Consider the following 14,260-nt stretch of genomic DNA (forward strand, 5'->3'; position numbering starts at 1 on the left):
CAGTGTTTTTCCGGACACTCCCTAGAAACATTCAGTTGCCACCCACACAAACACCCTCTTCTTGTCAATCTTCTTGTGATCTCCGGACCGTCGCACCTACGCATTGTGGCGCATACGCATGTGCAGTGCAGACCTGATTGCCCGCTGGGTGAAAATAAATTGAAGCGATCTGGTCTGAATAAGCCCCAATGTCTATTCACGGGAGACAGAGGGGCTGGGGCATGGTCAGCAGCTCACAGAGCACCTATAATGACAAAAATGGGAGACATGGCTCATGATCGCGATATACCTGCGAAGGTACGCCCTCTACTGATTGACAGGCAGAGGCATTCGCATTTTCTGCGGGGCACCCGGAGAAAATGTAGGCACATGCACAGGATGGACCCTGCGTATATGTCCCCATCCTCTTCATAGTTTTTGCGGTTGGAACGAGCAGTGTGAAAACATCAATCGATGGGGGTAATTCCAAGTTGATCGCAGCAGGAATTTTGTTAGCAGTTGGGCAAAACCATGTGCACTGCATTTACGAACAGATGATTTTTTATATAAATTTTAAAATGTTAGTAAATGTGTGTGTTTTTTTCAACCTGGAAGCCAAACATCGATTAAGATCGATCTTAAATAGACCCCTGGGTTTTAAGGATAACCATATTGAGTCCAATGGTTAATTTACATTGACCGAAGTTCTAATTAAGTAGTGATGTGCACCGGAAATTTTTCGGGTTTTGGTTTTGGGTTCGGTTCCGCGGCCGTGTTTTGGGTTTGGACGCGTTTTGGCAAAACCTCACCGAAATTTTTTTGTCGGATTCGGGTGTGTTTTGGATTCGGGTGTTTTTTTTCAAAAAACCCTAAAAAACAGCTTAAATCATAGAATTTGGGGGTCATTTTGATCCCATAGTATTATTAACCTCAATAACCATAATTTCCACTCATTTTCAGTCTTTTTTGAACACCTAACACCTCACAATATTATTTTAATTGGTATTTGGTACCGGGGACACAGTACCTCAATCAAGTTTATAGTTGGCTCTGAAATCAGCATTAAACTGGATCCACACTTAGATTATCTGTCCAATTTTTTTTTCTAGTTGAAACAAAATTATGCTAATATGTGGCAGCAAATGACAATTGACCATTTGCTCCCAAACACTGGAAAACATCCAAAAATGGTCATTTAGATAAATTGGTTAAATCCATTTCATTTAGCTAATTTATCCAAACTACCTTTATTGTATCTTTGTGGGTGAATGATGTGTGGGTCAGTGTTGAGGGTGGTGGAGGAGATGGGTAATAGGCACAGCAGGGTGTGGACAGTCAAATAGTGTGCTTAGAGGTGCAGATAAATAGGGATATCTAATAATTCACCCACTATTCTATAGAATTATTAGATATCCCTATTTATCTGCATTACTCACCTAACACTCAGCATTTATCTACATGCTGATGCTATTCATAGCACTTAGCTTGCAAGTATTTTACCCATAAGGAGACACATTAGATGTTCCCTCTCTTTTCATTAAAGACGTCCCCAGCAACCATACTGTACTATACTATAACAGGAATAATTACTGTGGGGGATTATACCATTTGATCTGGAATAAAGGGAAAATATTGTGGAAAGAGTTCTGTAAGTGTATTATATGTAGAACTATTGCCAGGTTCTGACATTTGTCAAGTGAATTACTAATATACATTCAACTAATATTACATAGTGTCCAGTAATTCAGTATCAGACTAATTGATATAGTCAATTTGGATCAATAATAAAGACACAACACAGGTAGCGAACCTTGATATTAATAAATGTATTTCCATTTATTATATATGGTAATTACATTATACAAACTTATTGTACTTTATTTCGTGTTTAGACAATTTTAACGAATTTATTAAAAGTTAATTTTTAAATCATCATTTGTGCGCCAGCAAAAGAGACATTCTTTTCTCTTCTCCTTTCCTGCATAACATTACTTGTCTCTGGTAGCACCCCCGAACGTCCTACAATTAATATTTAATATAACTGATGGACATTTATTGGGGCCTCTTCTTACAAATATTTAGAATTTAATAGCTGGTGCAGAACACATCCCCTTCCCCCCATTCCCTGTATATCTGGATTCACCAAGGAAATGCTGATGCTGACTCCAAGAAGAAAGGGAGTCTCTTCCCTATGAAGGTGAAGCCTTGTTTGGCGACGGCCTAGTTAATTTGATCTCGGCAGCTCCCGCAGGTAAGTCAACCTTCTTGCACTATGTTCCCTCTCAACGGATAAAGACGCATCATTATCTGATGCAGTCATTTCGGCCCAATAGATATGCAAGAAGTTAAGATTCCCCTTTCTTTGCAGGTAGAGGAAGGAGAAGAGGGAAGAGGTCTGTAGCCTCTTCAAGATTGCAGGAGCAGAGATTGTCCTCTGCTTCTGCCAAATCCACTGCATGACGCTAGGGCTTTCTTGCAGGAGCCCGCACCAGTGGGGGCACGTCTAAAACTCTTCAGTCAGTTCTGGATTCATTCGGACCTGGACTCATGGGTTTTATAAATAGTGTCCCAAGGGTACAAACTGGGGTTTCAAGACGTTCCCCCTCACCGATTGTTCAAATCAGCCTTAGTCAGCAGGGAGAAGGTTTTTATTCAAGCCTCTTCGTGGTCCCGAAGCCGGACGGCTCAGTCAGACCAATCTGAAATCTGAAATCCCTCAATTTCTACCTAAAGAAATTCAATTTCAAGATGGAATCTCTCACGGTAGTGATCTCCAGTCCGGAGGAAGGAGATTTCATGGTTTTGGTAAACTTAAAGGATGCCTACTTACATGTTCCCATTTAGCCACTGCATCAAGCTACCTGAGGTTTGCAATTCAGGATTGTCATTACTAATTTCAGATGTTGCCATTTGGTCTGTCCACGGCTCCGAGGATTTTCACCAGGGTGATGGCGGAAATGATGGTTCTCCTTCGCAAGCAAGGAGTCACAATTATCCCGTACTTGGATGTTCTCCTGATAAAGGCGAGATCCAGGGACCAGTTGGTGCAAAACATTGCACTCTCCCTGACAGTTCTTCAACAACATGGTTGGGTCCTAAACTTGCCAAAACCGCAGTTGGTCCCAATGACGCGGTTGTTGTTTTTGGGAGTGATACTGGACACAGAAGAGGTTTTCCTCCAGTGGAAAGGCTATGGAGATCCAGAGTCTGGTCAAACAAATTCTGAAACCAGCAAGAGTGTTAATCCATCAATGCATTCGGTTGCTGGGGAAGATGGTTTTGGCCTACGAGGCCATTCAGTTTGGCAGGTTCCATGCCAGAGTGTTCCAGTGGGACCTGTTGGACAAGTGGTCCGGATCCCACCTACACATGCACCGGAGGATAATCCTGTCTTCCAAGACCAGAATATCACTCCATTGGTGGCTGCACAGTTCTCACCTCCTAGAGGGGCGATGGTTCGGGATCCAGGACTGGATTCTAGGGACCACGGATGCAACCCTTTCGAGGTGGGGAGCAGTCACACAGGGGGAAAACGTCCAAGGAAGATGGTCAAGTCAGGAAAGTTGTCTCCACATAAATGTTCTGGAGTTAAGGGCCATTTAATAACAGCAGACACAGTACACACTGGGACGGGTGCCCAGCATCCTCTACGGACTAAGAGAAAAGGATTTACCGGTAGGTATTAAAATTCTAGTTTCTCTAATGTCCTAGAGTATGCTCGGGACTCCGTAAGGACCATGGGGATAGACGGGCTCCGCAGGAGACATGGGCACTTTAAGAAAGACTTTAGTTCTGGGTGTGCACTGGCTCCTCCCTCTATGCCCCTCCTCCATACCTCAGTTTGATACTGTGCCCAGTTGAGACTGGGTGCTTTTCAGGAGCTCTCCTGAGCTTTCTGACAGAAAGTATTTTGTTAGGTTTTTAATTTTCAGGGAGCACTGCTGGCAACAGACTCCCTGCATCGAGGGACTGAGGGGAGAGAAGCAGCCCTACTCTCTGAGTTGCAAGGTCCTGCTTCTTAGGCTACTGGACACCATTAGCTCCAGAGGGATTGGTACGCAGGATCTCACCCTCGCCGTCCGTCCCAGAGCCGCGCCGCCGTCCCCCTCGCAGATTCAGAAGATAGAAGCCGGGTGAGTATGAGAAGAAAAGAAGACTTCAGAGGCGGCAGAAGAGTTCATGATCTTCACTGAGGTAACGCACAGCACTGCAGCTGTGCACCATTGCTCCCATACACCTCACATACTCCGGTCACTGTAAGGGTGCAGGGCGCAGGGGGGGCGTCCTGGGCAGCAATATAAACCTCTTTTTGGCAAAAATATAACATATATACAGCTGGGCACTGTATATGTATGAGCCCCTGCCAATTTTACAGTTTAAGCGGGACAGAAGCCCGCCGCCGAGGGGGCGGGGCTTCTCCCTCAGCACTCACCAGCGCCATTTTTTCTCCACAGCACCGCTGAGAGGAAGCTGCCCGGACTTTCCCCTGCTTATACCACGGTAGACAAGAGGGTTGAAAAGAGAGGGGGGGCACATAATTCGGCGCAAATGACATACAGCAGCGCTACTGGACAAACATTAAGTTACTGTGTTATTCCTGGGTTATATAGCGCTGGGGTGTGTGCTGGCATACTCTCTCTCTCTGTCTCTCCAATGGGCCTTGTGGGGAAACTGTCTTCAGAAAAAGCATTCCCTGTGTGTGTGGTGTGTCGGTACACGTGTGTCGACATGTCTGAGGAAGAAGGCTATATTAGAGAGGAGCGGGAGCAAATGAATGTGGTGTCTCTGCCGACACCTGATTGGATGGATATGTGGAATGTTTTAAATGCTAGTGTAAACTCATTGCACAAAAGATTAGACAAGGCTGAAGCTTTGGGACAGTCAGGGTCTCAACCCATGCCTGATCCTATGTCGCAGGGACTGTCAGGGTCTCATAAGTGCCCACTATCCCAGATTGTTGACACAGATACCGACACGGATTCTGACTCCAGTGTCGATTACGTTGATGCAAAGTTACAGCCAAAATTGGCAAAATCCATTCGATATAGGATTATGGCAATAAAAGATGTTTTGCACATCACAGAGGAACCCCCTGTCCCTGACAAGAGGGTACATATGTACAAGGGAAAGAAGCCTGAGGTAACCTTTCCCCCCTCACACGAGCTGAACGAGTTATGTGAAAAAGCTTGGGAATCTCCAGATAAAAGACTGCAGATTTCCAAAAGGATTCTTATGGCGTATCCTTTCCCATCAACGGATAGGTTACGATGGGAATCCTCCCCTAGGATGGACAAAGCATTAACACGCACAGCTACAGCTGGAAAATCAAATTTTTTACCTTATGTTCCCTCACAGCATAAGAAAGCTCCGCATTATCAAATGCAGTCCTTTCGGTCACAAAGAAACAAGAAAGTGCGAGGTGCGTCCTTTCTTGCCAGAGGTAGGGGCAGAGGAAAAAAGCTGCACAACACAGCTAGCTCCCAGGAACAGAAGTCCTCCCCGGCCTCTACAAAATCTACTGCATGACGCTGGGGCTCCACTGGCGGAGTCCGGCCCATGTGATGTTATGCAGCCGCTCTGACCACGCCTCCTGTTTCTCCGTTGCCGACCCAATATTGAAACCCTGCCCCCGCACCGCTCCATCTCCGACTTGGAGATGGAGTGTTGTTGACCCCCCTCCCCCCCCCCTGCACCGATTGACAGGCAGAGGCGATCGCATTATCTGCGGGGTGCCGCAGAAAATGCAGGCGGATGCGTATGCTCTTAGCAATTTTTGCAGTTGGATTGCTTATTGCGATTGCAATCCAACCTAAATCAGGCCCTATTACCTATCACAATGCACTGCGGGTAGTACAAAATGGGGTTAATACTAATACCTAACAAAATACTTTCTGTCAGAAAGCTCAGGAGAGCTCCTGAAAAGCACCCAGTTTCCACTGGGCACAGTATCAAACTGAGGTATGGAGGAGGGGCATAGAGGGAGGAGCCACTGCACACCCAGAACTAAAGTCTTTCTTAAAGTGCCCATGTCTCCTGCGGAGCCCGTCTATCCCCATGGTCCTTACGGAGTCCCCAGCATCCTCTAGGACGTTAGAGAAAATAGGATTTTAATACCTACCGGTAAATCCTTTTCTCTTAGTCCGTAGAGGATGCTGGGCACCCGTCCCAGTGCGTACTGTGTCTGCAGTTATTAAATGGCCCTTAACTCCAGAACATTTATGTGGAGACAACTTTCCCGACTTGACCATCTTCCTTGGATGTTTTCCCCCTGTGTGACTGCTCCCCAGCCTCGGAGGGTTGCATCCGTGGTCCCTAGGATCCAGTCCTGGATCCCGAACCATCGCCCCTCTAGGAGGTGAGAACTGTGCAGCCGCCAATGGAGTGATATTCTGGTCTTGGAAGACAGGATTATCCTCCGGTGCATGTGTAGGTGGGATCCGGACTACTTGACCAACAGGTCCCACTGGAACACTCTAGCATGGAACCTGCCAAACTGAATGGCCTCGTAGGCCGCAACCATCTTCCCCAGCAACCGAATGCATTGATGGATTAACACTCTTGCTGGTTTCAGAATTTGTTTGACCAGACTCTGGATCTCCATAGCATTTCCACTGGAAGAAAACCTCTTCTGTGTCCAGTATCACTCCCAAAAACAACAACCGCGTCATTGGGACCAACTGCGATTTTGGCAAGTTTAGGAGCCAACCATGTTGTTGAAGAACTGTCAGGGAGAGTGCAATGTTTTGCAACAACTGGTCCCTGGATCTCGCCTTTATCAAGATATCATCCAAGTACGGGATAATTGTGACTCCTTGCTTGCGAAGGAGAACCATCATTTCCGCCATCACCCTGGTGAAAATCCTCGGAGCCGTGGACAGACCAAACAGCAACGTCTGAAATTAGTAATGACAATCCTGAATTGCAAACCTCAGGTAGCTTGATGTAGTGGCTAAACGGAACATGTAAGTAGGCATCCTTATGTCTACCAAAACCATGAAATCTCCTTCCTCCGGACTGGTGATCCCTACTCTGAGAGATTCCATCTTGAAATTGAATTTCTTTAGGTAGAAATTGAGGGATTTAAGATTTCAGATTGGTCTGACTGAGCCTTCCGGCTTCGGGACCACGAAGAGGCTTGAATAAAAGCCTTCTCCCTGCTGACTAATGCCGATTTGAACAATCGGTGAGGGGGAACGTCTTGAAACCCCAGTTTGTACCCTTGGGACACTATTTGTAAAACCCACGAGTCCAGGTCCAAATTAATCCAGAACTGACTGAAGTGTTTTAGACGTGCCCCCACTGGTGTGGGCTCCTCCAAGAGAGCCCCAGCGTCATGCAGTGGATTTGGCAGAAGCAGAGGACGATCTCTGCTCCTGCGATCTTGAAGAGGCTACAGACCTCTTCCCTCTTCTCCTTCCTCTACCTGCAAAGAAAGGGGAATCTTAACTTCTTGCATATCTATTGGGCCAAAATGACTGCGTTAGATAATGATGCGTCTTCATCCGTTGAGAGGGAACATAGGGCAAGAAGGTTGACTTACCTGCGGGAGCTGCCGAGATCAAATTAACTAGGCCGTCGCCAAACAAGGCTTCACCTTCATAGGGAAGAGACTCCCTTTCTTCTTGGAGTCAGCATCAGCATTCCCTTGGTGAATACACAATGCCCTCCTATCCGAGACTGCCATGAAATTGTCCCGTGAACTCAAGAGTCCTATATCCCTTGCAGTCGTAAGTATGCTGCAGTGTCCTTGATATGATCTAACGTAAGGAGCATCCCATGTCTCCAGGATATCTATATCGGATGACAAGGTATTCGACCAATTCTTGAATACTACTACTCACCCATGCGCATGTAATGGCAGGTCTAAGTAATGTACCCGTGGTAGTTCGCATTGTGCGTTGGAAGGCACAAAGTAAGCAGACAGGAGAAGTCAGGATAGTGCGCAAGGGCATAGAAGGGAGCGGCTCAAGAAAAGAGAAGTGGAAACAGACAGCAAACTAGGCTGGAGAGAGACCTGAGACAAAGAGATCTGAATTATACGAGAGCCGACCAGGGGAAACACAAATTATGCAGTCAAGTTTCCCACATTTGGGGAAATTGCAGGAGCAGCACACCCAGAGTGCAATGGGTGAGCCTTGCCCTGGGAGAAGCACCTTCATGATCATAGTATCTCACCTGGCAGGTAAGTAGGAGTTGGGCTAGAGCTGGGGAGGGTCGCTGCTCAGGCACCCCCCTGTCAAGTGAAGGAGATCCAACTGAGGCAGCACAAGGAAACTCTCGAAAGAAGAACAAGGCTAGAGGAAGATCTGAGACAAAGAAATCTGACTTTTACCAGAGCTGACCAGAGGAAAGCACAAACACAGTCCCCCACTACCACAAATAATGCAGTCAAGTTACCCACATTTGGGGAAATCACAGGGGTCAGCATACCCAGAATGCAATGAATGAACCTCACCCTGGGAGAACAATCTTCATGACCATGGTATCTCCTATGCAAAATAAGTATGATTTGGGATAGGGCTGGGGAGGGCCGCTGCTCAGGCACATCTCTGTCAAGTAAAGGAGATTCAACTGAGGCAGCACAAGGGAACTCTCATCTGGGGACAACAACTGCAGGGAGAACACATATTTTCAGATGAACATGGGAGGGCAGAAGGCTACCTAATACTGAAGCACCCCCAAACAACAAACCAAATGCAACAACTAGTACAAGCATTCCTGGGGGAAGGTCTGCAGAAGACGGATTTGCATACGGTGATGTCATCCAAGCAGTGGGCCAAAGTTGGCTGGAACCCTCAACTGCATATGAAAAGAGAAAAGGGGTATGCAGGGCATGGCGGCCTTCTGCGGCGCTTGGATGACCCCTAGTTTGCATTAAACACCCCCACCCTCCTTCGGTCTGGGGCTCATGTTGGCCATGCCCCAGCCCCTGAAGCATTCAAGCTGATTTCTTGCAGCAGCTGGGCACTGTAACAGCTCCAGAGCTGCTCTGTAAGGCAAGTAAAAGGGTGTGGGCCCTGCAGCACTACCTGTAGTTTGCATTGTGCATTGTAAGGCACTAAGTAAGCAGATAGGAGGAGAAGTCAGGATAGTGCACAAGGGTATAGAAGGGAGGGGCTAAAGAAAAAAGAAGTGGAAACAGACAGCAAACTAGGCTGGAGAGAGACCTGAGACAAAGAGATCTGAATTATATGAGAGCTGACCAGGGGAAACACAAATTATGCAGTCAAGTTTCCCACATTTGGGGAAATCACAGGGGCAGCACACCCAGAGTGCAATGGGTAATCCTTGCCCTGGGAGAAGCAACTTCATGATCATAGTATCTCACCTGACAGGTAAGTAGGAGTTGAGCTAGAGCTGGGGAGGGTCGCTGCTCGGGCACCCCCCTGTCAAGTGAAGGAGATCCAACTGAGGCAGCACAAGGGAACTCTCGAAAGAAGAACAAGGCTAGAGGAAAATCTGAGACAAAGAAATCTGACTTTTACCAGAGCTGACCAGAGGAAAGCACAAACACAGTCCCCCACTACCACAAATAATGCAGTCGAGTTTGCCACATTTGGGGAAATCACAGGGGTCAGCATACCCAGAATGCAATGAATGAACCTCACCCTGGGAGAACAATCTTCATGACCATGGTATCGGCTATGCAAAATAAGTATGATTTGGGATAGGGCTGGGGAGGGCCGCTGCTCAGGCACATCTCTGTCAAGTAAAGGAGATTCAACTGAGGCAGCACAAGGGAACTCTCATCTGGGGACAACAACTGCAGAGAGAACACATATTTTCAGATGAACATGGGAGGGCAGAAGGCTGCCTAATACTGAAGCACCCCCAAACAACAAACCAAATGCAACAACTAGTGCTAGCATTCCTGGGGGAAGGCTGCAGCAGATGGATTTGCATATGGTGATGTCATCCAAGCAGTGGGTCAAAGTTGGCTTCAACCCTCGTCTGCATATGAAAAGAGAAAAGGGGCGTGCAGGGCATGGCAGCCTTTTGCAGCACTTGGATGACCCCTAGTTCGCATTAAACATCTCCACCCTCCTTCGGTGTGGGTCTCATGTTGGCTATGCACCATCCCCTAAAGTATTCAAGCTGATTTCTTGCAGCAGCTGGGCACTGTAACAGCTCCAGAGCTGCTCTGTAAGGCAAATAAAAGGGTGTGGGACCTGCAGCACTACCTGTAGTTTGCATTGTGCGTTGGAAGGCACAAAGTAAGCAGACGGGAGAAGTCAGGATAGTGCGCAAGGGCATAGAAGGGAGCGGCTCAAGAAAAGAGAAGTGTAAACAGACAGCAAACTAGGCTGGAGAGAGACCTGAGACAAAGAGATCTGAATTATACGAGAGCCGACCAGAGGAAACACAAATTATGCAGTCAAGTGTCCCACATTTGGGGAAATCACAGGAGCAGCACACCCAGAGTGCAATGGGTGAGCCTTGCCCTGGGAGAAGCACCTTCCTGATCATAGTATCTCACCTGGCAGGTAAGTAGGAGTTGGGCTAGAGCTGGGGAGGGTCGCTGCTCGGGCACCCCCATGTCAAGTGAAGGAGATCCAACTGAGGCAGCACAAGGGAACTCTCGAAAGAAGAACAAGGCTAGAGGAAGATCTGAGACAAAGAAATCTGACTTTTACCAGAGCTGACCAGAGGAAAGCACAAACACAGTCCCCCACTACCACAAATAATGCAGTCGAGTTTCCCACATTTGGGGAAATCACAGGGGTCAGCATACCCAGAATGCAATGAATGAACCTCACCCTGGGAGAACAATCTTCATGACCATGGTATCTTCTATGCAAAATAAGTATGATTTGGGATAGGGCTGGGGAGGGCCGCTGCTCAGGCACATCTCTGTCAAGTAAAGGAGATTCAACTGAGGCAGCACAAGTAAACTCTCATCTGGGGACAACAACTGCAGGGAGAACACATATTTTCAGATGAACATGGGAGGGCAGAAGGCTACCTAATACTGAAGCACCCCCAAACAACAAACCAAATGCAACAACTAGTGCAAGCATTCCTGGGGGAAGGCCTGCAGCAGATGGATTTGCATATGGTGATGTCATCCAAGCAGTGGGTCAAAGTTGGCTTCAACCCTCATCTGCATATGAAAAGAGAAAAGGGGCGTGCAGGGCATGGCAGCCTTTTTCGGCGCTTGGATGACCCCTAGTTCGCATTAAACACCTCCACCCTCCTTCGGTGTGGGGCTCATGTTGGCTATGCCCCAGCCCCTGAAGCATTCAAGCTGATTCCTTGCAGCAGCTGGGCACTGGAAAAGCTCCAGAGCTGCTCTGTAAGGCAAATAAAAGGGTGTGGGACCTGCAGCACTACCTGTAGTTCGCATTGTGCGTTGGAAGGCACAAAGTAAGCAGACGGGAGAAGTCAGGATAGTGCGCAAGGGCATAGAAGGGAGCGGCTCAAGAAAAGAGAAGTGGAAACAGACAGCAAACTAGGCTGGAGAGAGACCTGAGACAAAAAGATCTGAATTATACGAGAGCCGACCAGGGGAAACACAAATTATGCAGTCAAGTTTCCCACATTTGGGGAAATCACAGGAGCAGCACACCCAGAGTGCAATGGGTGAGCCTTGCCCTGGGAGAAGCACCTTCATGATCATAGTATCTCACCTGGCAGGTAAGTAGGAGTTGGGCTAGAGCTGGGGAGGGTCGCTGCTCGGGCACCCCCCTGTCAAGTGAAGGAGATCCAACTGAGGCAGCACAAGAGAACTCTCGAAAGAAGAACAAGGCTAGAGGAAAATCTGAGACAAAGAAATCTGACTTTTACCAGAGCTGACCAGAGGAAAGCACAAACACAGTCCCCCACTACCACAAATAATGCAGTCGAGTTTCCCCACATTTGGGGAAATCTCAGGAGTAAGCATACCCAGAATGCAATGAATGAACCTCACCCTGGGAGAACAATCTTCATGACCATGGTATCTCCTATGCAAAATAAGTATGATTTGGGATAGGGCTGGGGAGGGCCGCTGCTCAGGCACATCTCTGTCAAGTAAAGGAGATTCAACTGAGGCAGCACAAGGGAACTCTCATCTGGGGACAACAACTGCAGGGAGAACACATATTTTCAGATGAACATGGGAGGGCAGAAGGCTGCCTAATACTGAAGCACCCCCAAACAACAAACCAAATGCAACAACTAGTACAAGCATTCCAGGGGGAAGGTCTGCAGAAGACGGATTTGCATACGGTGATGTCATCCAAGCAGTGGGCCAAAGTTGGCTGGAACCCTCATCTGCATATGAAAAGAGAAAAGGAGTATGCAGGACATGGCGGCCTTTTGCGGAGCTTGGATGACCCCTAGTTCGCATTAAACACCCCCACCCTCCTTCGGTGTGGGGCTCATGTTGGCCATGCCCCAGCCCCTGAAGCATTCAAGCTGATTTCTTGCAGCAGCTGGGCACTGTAACAGCTCCAGAGCTGCTCTGTAAGGCAAGTAAAAGGGTGTGGGCCCTGCAGCACTACCTGAAGTTTGCATTGTGAATTGTAAGGCACAAAGTAAGCAGACGGGAGGAGAAGTCAGGATAGTGCACAAGGGTATAGAAGGGAGGGGCTCAAGAAAAAAGAAGTGGAAACAGACAGCAAACTAGGCTGGAGAGAGACCTGAGACAAAGAGATCTGAATTATATGAGAGCCGACCAGGGGAAACACAAATTATGCAGTCAAGTTTCCCACATTTGGGGAAATCACTGGGGTAGCACACCCAGAGTGCAATGGGTGATCCTTGCCCTGGGAGAAGCAACTTCATGATCATAGTATCTCACCTGGCAGGTAAGTAGGAGTTGGGCTACAGCTGGGGAGGGTCGCTGCTCGGGCACCCCCCTGTCAAGTGAAGGAGATCCAACTGAGGCAGCACAAGGAATCTCTCGAAAGAAGAACAAGGCTAGAGGAAGATCTGAGACAAATAAATCTGACTTTTACCAGAGCTGACCAGAGGAAAGAACAAACACAGTCCCCCACTACCACAAATAATGCAGTCGAGTTTCCCACATTTGGGGAAATCATACGGGTCAGCATACCCAGAATGCAATGAATGAACCTCACCCTGGGAGAACAATCTTCATGACCATGGTATCTCCTATGCAAAATAAGTATGATTTGGGATAGGGCTGGGGAGGGCCGCTGCTCAGGCACATCTCTGTCAAGTAAAGGAGATTCAACTGAGGCAGCACAAGGGAACTCTCATCTGGGGACAACAACTGCAGGGAGAACACATATTTTCAGATGAACATGGGAGGGCAGAAGACTACCTAATACTGAAGCACCCCCAAACAACAAACCAAAGGCAACAACTAGTGCAAGCATTCCTGGGGGAAGGCCTGCAGCACATGGATTTGCATATGGTGATGTCATCCAAGCAGTGGGTCAAAGTTGGCTTCAACCCTCGTCTGCATATGAAAAGAGAAAAGGGGCGTGCAGGGCATGGCAGCCTTTTTCGGCGCTTGTATGACCCCTAGTTCGCATTAAACACCTCCACCCTCCTTCGGTGTGGGGCTCATGTTGGCTATGCCCCAGCCCCGAAGCATTCAAGCTGATTTCTTGCAGCAGTTGGGCACTGTAACAGCTCCAGAGCTGCTCTGTAAGGCAAGTAAAAGGGCGTGGGACCTGCAGCACTACCTGTAGTTCGCATTGTGCGTTGGAAGGCACAAATTAAGCAGACGGGAGAAGTCAGGATAGTGCGCAAGGGCATAGAAGGGAGCGGCTCAAGAAAAGAGAAGTGGAAACAGACAGCAAACTAGGCTGGAGAGAGACCTGAGACAAAGAGATCTGAATTATACGAGAGCCGACCAGGGGAAACACAAATTATGCAGTCAAGTTTCCCACATTTGGATAAATCACAGGAGCAGCACACCCAGAGTGCAATGGGTGAGCCTTGCCCTGGGAGAAGCACCTTCATGATCATAGTATCTCACCTGGCAGGTAAGTAGGAGTTGGGCTAGAGCTGGGGAGGGTCGCTGCTCGGGCACCCCCCTGTCAAGTGAAGGAGATCCAACTGAGGCAGCACAAGGAATCTCTCGAAAGAAGAACAAGGCTAGAGGAAGATCTGAGACAAATAAATCTGACTTTTACCAGAGCTGACCAGAGGAAAGAACAAACACAGTCCCCCACTACCACAAATAATGCAGTCGAGTTTCCCACATTTGGGGAAATCATACGGGTCAGCATACTCAGAATGCAATGAATGAACCTCACCCTGGGAGAACAATCTTCATGACCATGGTATCTCCTATGCAAAATAAGTATGATTTGGGATAGGGCTGGGG

The 14,260-nt window shown here is 47.9% G+C and overlaps 10 non-coding genes and 2 pseudogenes across 10 annotated transcripts; all 12 read right to left on the minus strand.

Annotated features, from left to right (window-relative positions):
* Positions 1-8,006: 8,006 nt before the first annotated feature.
* Positions 8,007-8,169, minus strand: LOC134994677 (U1 spliceosomal RNA). Its single transcript, XR_010197659.1, has one exon. It is a non-coding gene; the product is annotated as a U1 spliceosomal RNA (small nuclear RNA).
* A 152-nt stretch (positions 8,170-8,321) lies between these two features.
* LOC134994720 (U1 spliceosomal RNA) lies at positions 8,322-8,485 on the minus strand. Its single transcript, XR_010197685.1, has one exon. It is a non-coding gene; the product is annotated as a U1 spliceosomal RNA (small nuclear RNA).
* Positions 8,486-9,180: 695 nt separating this feature from the next.
* On the minus strand, positions 9,181-9,322 carry LOC134994713 (U1 spliceosomal RNA; annotated as a pseudogene).
* A 152-nt stretch (positions 9,323-9,474) lies between these two features.
* On the minus strand, positions 9,475-9,638 carry LOC134994772 (U1 spliceosomal RNA). Its single transcript, XR_010197733.1, has one exon. It is a non-coding gene; the product is annotated as a U1 spliceosomal RNA (small nuclear RNA).
* A 670-nt stretch (positions 9,639-10,308) lies between these two features.
* On the minus strand, positions 10,309-10,471 carry LOC134994690 (U1 spliceosomal RNA). Its single transcript, XR_010197669.1, has one exon. It is a non-coding gene; the product is annotated as a U1 spliceosomal RNA (small nuclear RNA).
* Positions 10,472-10,623: 152 nt separating this feature from the next.
* Positions 10,624-10,787, minus strand: LOC134994687 (U1 spliceosomal RNA). The gene has a single exon (XR_010197666.1). It is a non-coding gene; the product is annotated as a U1 spliceosomal RNA (small nuclear RNA).
* A 671-nt stretch (positions 10,788-11,458) lies between these two features.
* On the minus strand, positions 11,459-11,621 carry LOC134994689 (U1 spliceosomal RNA). The gene has a single exon (XR_010197668.1). It is a non-coding gene; the product is annotated as a U1 spliceosomal RNA (small nuclear RNA).
* A 152-nt stretch (positions 11,622-11,773) lies between these two features.
* On the minus strand, positions 11,774-11,938 carry LOC134994731 (U1 spliceosomal RNA). Its single transcript, XR_010197693.1, has one exon. It is a non-coding gene; the product is annotated as a U1 spliceosomal RNA (small nuclear RNA).
* A 695-nt stretch (positions 11,939-12,633) lies between these two features.
* On the minus strand, positions 12,634-12,775 carry LOC134994719 (U1 spliceosomal RNA; annotated as a pseudogene).
* A 152-nt stretch (positions 12,776-12,927) lies between these two features.
* Positions 12,928-13,091, minus strand: LOC134994761 (U1 spliceosomal RNA). The gene has a single exon (XR_010197722.1). It is a non-coding gene; the product is annotated as a U1 spliceosomal RNA (small nuclear RNA).
* A 670-nt stretch (positions 13,092-13,761) lies between these two features.
* On the minus strand, positions 13,762-13,924 carry LOC134994696 (U1 spliceosomal RNA). The gene has a single exon (XR_010197675.1). It is a non-coding gene; the product is annotated as a U1 spliceosomal RNA (small nuclear RNA).
* Positions 13,925-14,076: 152 nt separating this feature from the next.
* Positions 14,077-14,240, minus strand: LOC134994750 (U1 spliceosomal RNA). The gene has a single exon (XR_010197711.1). It is a non-coding gene; the product is annotated as a U1 spliceosomal RNA (small nuclear RNA).
* Between the last annotated feature and the right edge of the window lie 20 nt (positions 14,241-14,260).

Source organism: Pseudophryne corroboree, unplaced genomic scaffold, assembly GCF_028390025.1.
Source record: "Pseudophryne corroboree isolate aPseCor3 unplaced genomic scaffold, aPseCor3.hap2 scaffold_1321, whole genome shotgun sequence".
NCBI classification, from domain to species: domain Eukaryota; kingdom Metazoa; phylum Chordata; class Amphibia; order Anura; family Myobatrachidae; genus Pseudophryne; species Pseudophryne corroboree.